This window comes from Mycetomoellerius zeteki, unplaced genomic scaffold (assembly GCF_001594055.1).
Source record: "Mycetomoellerius zeteki isolate Tzet28-1 unplaced genomic scaffold, Tzet1.0 scaffold264, whole genome shotgun sequence".
Lineage (NCBI taxonomy): Eukaryota > Metazoa > Arthropoda > Insecta > Hymenoptera > Formicidae > Mycetomoellerius > Mycetomoellerius zeteki.
In genome coordinates this window covers 279,306-284,634 of record NW_017257243.1, presented here as the reverse complement: position 1 = coordinate 284,634, position 5,329 = coordinate 279,306, and the positions used below count along the sequence as shown (strand labels likewise).

Genomic DNA, 5,329 nt, shown 5'->3' with positions numbered 1-5,329 from the left:
CGAATGCAATTAGTAATAAAAGTATTGAAGGAATAGAAAAATTGAATTTTTTTTATACATATAGATCCTAAATTATTGGAACTTTTTGCAAAATTAGATTAATTTTCACAACACGGTTTCAAAGAAATTATTATTCATAACAATTTTGCGGTATGTATGTATGGCTCAATATGGTATATTCTGCCATAATAATATATTTATATTGTTTAAATAATGCATATTTATCTTTTTTAACCATACTTTTTTATTCCAATTACTTTTTCCGTTTTGCACTGGTAAATGTTTTGTTATATAAAGTTGAAAAATGACAAATAAAGTTAATAAAATATTGAAAAAGTGAAAAATAACTTTTTAAAAATAAATATATTGTATTATCTACCATTAATATAAGTTATCATTAGATTTACTACACGTTTGGCGCAGTTATGCAAATATTTCGAATTTGGGGGACTTTTGTCGACGATTGTATCTCAGATACATTCTTATGTAGATAATCGCGTGTCGAATAATGATATAACAGACGTTAAAAAATTCATAAATCGCGATTATATTTCTCCCAATGAGAAATGACAGTGGAATCGACGTCGAATTGACGTCGAATCGACGTCGAATTGACATCGATTCGACGTCAAATCGACGTCGATACTATTATCATCTCTCACTGGGCTTGTAATATAGAGAGTTAAGTAATTCTCTTATCAATAGTCGTATCAATAGTATACTCTTCATGTAAAGTTATTTTTCACATGTCGAGGAATTACTTCATAAAGATGACGAGTTTTAACGATACATTTAAAAAAAAATACCGAAAATTTGGAGTATACTTGGAACAGCACAATGGAAATACGAGCGAATGAAAATTTAGATGAATATGAATACGTGAATCTGAATATGCAGAATACATTCGACTGGAGCTTATTTTCGAGCGACTTCGATAAGTAGACAGTGAGCCAAAGATATAGCTGGATAAATAAGAATCTCTCCAAATTCTATCCGAACGTGCCAGAGTCCTTATTGGATTTCATTCCAGCTTCCTTTTGTCAAGAAGATTGCGGTTGGTCACCAGTGGAGAAACCCGAACGATTAGATATGAATAAGTACCGTAGAGGGCAAAAATTCGTGCAGAATAATTTGACCGGAATTGTTATGAGTTTAATATTGTTGCTCTTACCTGGTTATACATTTGAAAATAATCTAAATCCAATTATCCTGAGTGATCGCACACTGTTAAATCTATAGTGTCAAATTTAAGCTAACGTGAGTCGCCACTGCTCCTTATACTAAATATATCGATCGTTATTTTTTACCAAAACGATAGTTATATATGATACTGTACCGTGTCAATTTGACACTATATAGTGTCAACTTGATGCTGTATAATGTCAAATATAACCATTGTTTTAGTATAAAATAACGATATGATTGAGTAACAGCGGTGGCGACTCACGTTAGGTTAAATTTGATTTAACTATCATCACTATATATCACTATAGATTTAACAGTGCACTCATACGCCGTACTTAGGATACAAAAGGTGTGTCATTCTAAAGACTGATCGTACAGATCTACAGACTTATTGCATATCCGAGTAAGTATCAAATGATTATTATACGTATCAGCGTAAACGCGGAAACCCAGACAATATGTGTGTCTAAAAGACGTTGTAAAGACATCATAAAGACGTCTTCTAGACATTGCGCGTTATGACGAAATGTTGTAAGAATATCTTTGATGTTATGATATACAAAGGCACACCGTATTTATATCATTGAATTGATACGCAATTAATACAGTACATACGCAAGTATACAACAATTCTGTATCCGCATCAATAGATATGAGGGTTATTATTTTTTCTCAATCATATAGTTGAATGAATCGATTACATAAAATTGATTGAATAAAATCGATTGAATAAAAAAAGCATCTGACAAACTATTGCCCACTCTTACTAATGTTCCCCTCATGTGTCCAATGAAACAGTCTATCATATAAATTTCATGTATCATTATTTAATTCTCATCAATTTAGAAGATATTTGCCGACCATATATCGGGTGGTGAATTTACTGAAGAACCCTGGATCGAAGGAACATCTGCCTTCAAAGACATGCAAGTTGTACGTAAAATGCATATAACAATGAGAACCAAACTATCTCAGCATAAACATGAATGATACATGAAATCGACAAAGCGCGCAAACTCGCAAATCCATGGTGCCCAGATCGTAAATTGCTTCTAAAAGATTTTGCTGAGGCGTGTCCGTTCGAGAAAATCGGACAATGTTCTTACAAATCATTTATCAATCTGCCATTCGAACAGAAATATATAAACAACGCTGACATGACAGTGTTTCAATGCTGCTTCGTAGGCTTTGTTTTACTTTATCCTCAAGATATTGGTCTGCACGATGCAACCGATGAAAATCTTGAGGATTATTGTCATCTTTGGAGATGATATCTTTGGAGATCTTACGGATATTATCTCGGCATAAAAGAGGAATATGTCTGCAGTGAAACACACCACACATTCACCCTCATTAATCTGGATCCCCCACCATCGAAAATCAAATTCGCGATAGGTAAAAAATTTAGTGCTCTTTATGTGCTAATTATTTGCTAAAAAAAAAATTTTTACTCCAGCGGTTTTCGAGGAAAAAAAACAAATGGGGGGTCCAGGTTAAGATAAAGCTGGACCCCATACTGAAAAAAATAGATCCAGTGGTGCTACAAAGAAACTAAGTACACACAGATTTTTTTTGCTCTTTAGTTGCTCCAAGATATCGTAAAAAAAATTCGAAAATTTAATATTTAAAAAAAAATATCAATATCAGCGGTCGCGTTGCAAAAACTTACGCGGTCCGCGTCACACTACCTCGCTCGTAGAATGTCGTAAGAATTAGTTGCTCGAATGTTTTTGATGGCAAATTAATCCTGAGACTGTATACTATTGAATCGTGCCCAAATCCGATTTAGTTGCTAACTCTAAAGTGCAGAAAACAGCCATTATGTCGAGCGCGCGGTCAAATAGCGCGCTGCGATAAAACAATTCTGATATGACATGATAAAGCAATTCTGCAGCCGGATTCGGATTCGGCGTAAAAAATTACATAAAAAAACATTGTTAAATCCCAATCAACAAAACCATGTAGGCCTGTGTAATCGATCTTGCATAAGAAACAAGGCAGGACAATGTGTCAATCAGTTAGTCAGTATTTATTAGATATCATATCTTTGCGAAAACAAAACACATGCGTCGTCATATCATTTTCTATGCACTAAAGTCAGACTAAGTACCGATTAATTTAATAAGTCAAATTAACTTATTAAGTAATATTTATTTTATTAACACAAGTACTTATTTTATTAACACAGAATCATTGATCTCTTTTCGTTTAATATACGAATGATTCGAGTATTAGAGATGTACTCAGGGAACATAAAAATATATATGTCTACTGTATTTATATACAGGGTGTATAAAAAGTCCCGGACCTCTTAAATATCTTAAAAGGTAAGCATTTCTGAGAAAAATGTTTCATACAAAAATTTTAGGGTTTAAAATAATCTATTTATTGACCTTATCAGTTTGACCTTGGGTGGCGCTATCAAGGTCTGGTCAAGGTGTCAAATAAATTTTTTTTTAAAACACCCTATTTTTTATTTCTAGAATCTAATAGCTGGTGTCAAGATGATCGAGCTTTTCAAACACTATAATAAAGCTTTTTTTTAATCAGTATTTTCAAGTTATGAGATTTGAAAGTTACAATACACAATACTTAAATCCCTTTAAGTTACAATATCTAAGTCCAATGTAAGGAGAGAGTAACAGAAGCGTAAATGAAACTTCTAGGAGGCAAAATTTGTAAAACGTAAAAGAGGCGTTTACGCTTCGACTTACGCTCCGATTTTTATATTCACCAGGTAAATGCATCATTGAATCGTTTAATTATATTTCCTACATGTCTTACAAATCCATGGTATTGTTTATTATGAATTTATATAACATAAATCGCATTTATTTATTTATGCGTCTCTTAATTATTCAGATTGGATTTCTTATAAGATTTAACTTTTACTAGGTACAGTCGGTCACAGAAAGGTTGCAATACTTCTTTTTCGATGGATTTCGGAACTCAGCCTTGTTCGTAGAGCGGTTGAATGTAAATAGTTAGATCCATAAGTAAGAACCAATTACTTAGTGAATAAGCTGTATTCTAAAACCCATCGAAAAAAAATGCTGCGACCTTTCTGTGACCGGCTGTACATTATGCCAATATTAATTGGTTAGCATAAAAAGGTCAATTAGAGATAGCAACGTAATCATGTTATTCTAGATTTGTGCTACGTCATACTATCATATGTGTATACTTAAACTTTTCCCCTCTGCCACATACACGTGCAACCATCAACGAATATTCATACATATCGGTATATATATATATATATGTATATGTATGTAGACTGGTATGTAAGTGCAAACTCGTGTAGGCAAACGTACGAACAGGACTCATGAAAGAGACTTTCAAATATTTTTAATTTAGAAACTGGACATGGAAATGTTCTGTAACTTGAGATTTTTTATTAGGGATGCAAGAATTGCAGTATATAAAAAAGCAATTGACTGAAAACGTTTGTTTTTTTTTCCCCCGTCATATAAATCGTGTGTTTACAACAGTTATGTAACATTGCTCCTCTTGTGAAGTCACTTCTTACACGTGTCGAGGAATTATTTTAAAAAATGACGAGTTTTAACGATACACTTAAAAAAAATGCCAAAGATTACGAATGTACTTTGAACAGCACAAAGGAAGTACGAACAAGTAAAAATTTAGATGAATATGAATACATGAATCTGCTGCGGAATACATTCGATAGGAGTTTATTTTCGAACGATTTTGATGAGTGGACAGTGAATCAGAAATGTACTTGGATAAATAAGAATCTTTCCAAATTTTATCCAAATGTGGCAGTATCCTTATTGGAATTCATTCCGGCTTCCTTTTGTCAAGAAGATTGCGATAGATCACCGGTGGAAAAAGCCAAATAGTTGGATATGAATAAGTCCCGCAGAGGACAAAAATTCGTGCAGGATAATTTCACCGGAATTACCATGACGATAATATTTTCGCTCTTCCCTGCTTACACCTTTGAAAATAATCTAAATCTAATTATTTTGAGTAAAAAAACCGCACTCATACGCCGTACTTAGGATACAAAAGTTATTTCCCTATAAGCGCATAATATTATTTAATATTAAATAATATTTTAGGCATATTCTCTCAGAATATTAAATATAACATTTTAATAATATTTTACTAAAATTATATA

At 32.7% G+C, this 5,329-nt stretch overlaps 1 pseudogene; it reads left to right on the top strand.

Moving 5' to 3' along the window:
* Nucleotides 1-837: 837 nt before the first annotated feature.
* LOC108723977 (uncharacterized) lies at nt 838-4,070 on the top strand (annotated as a pseudogene).
* Nucleotides 4,071-5,329: the final 1,259 nt, after the last annotated feature.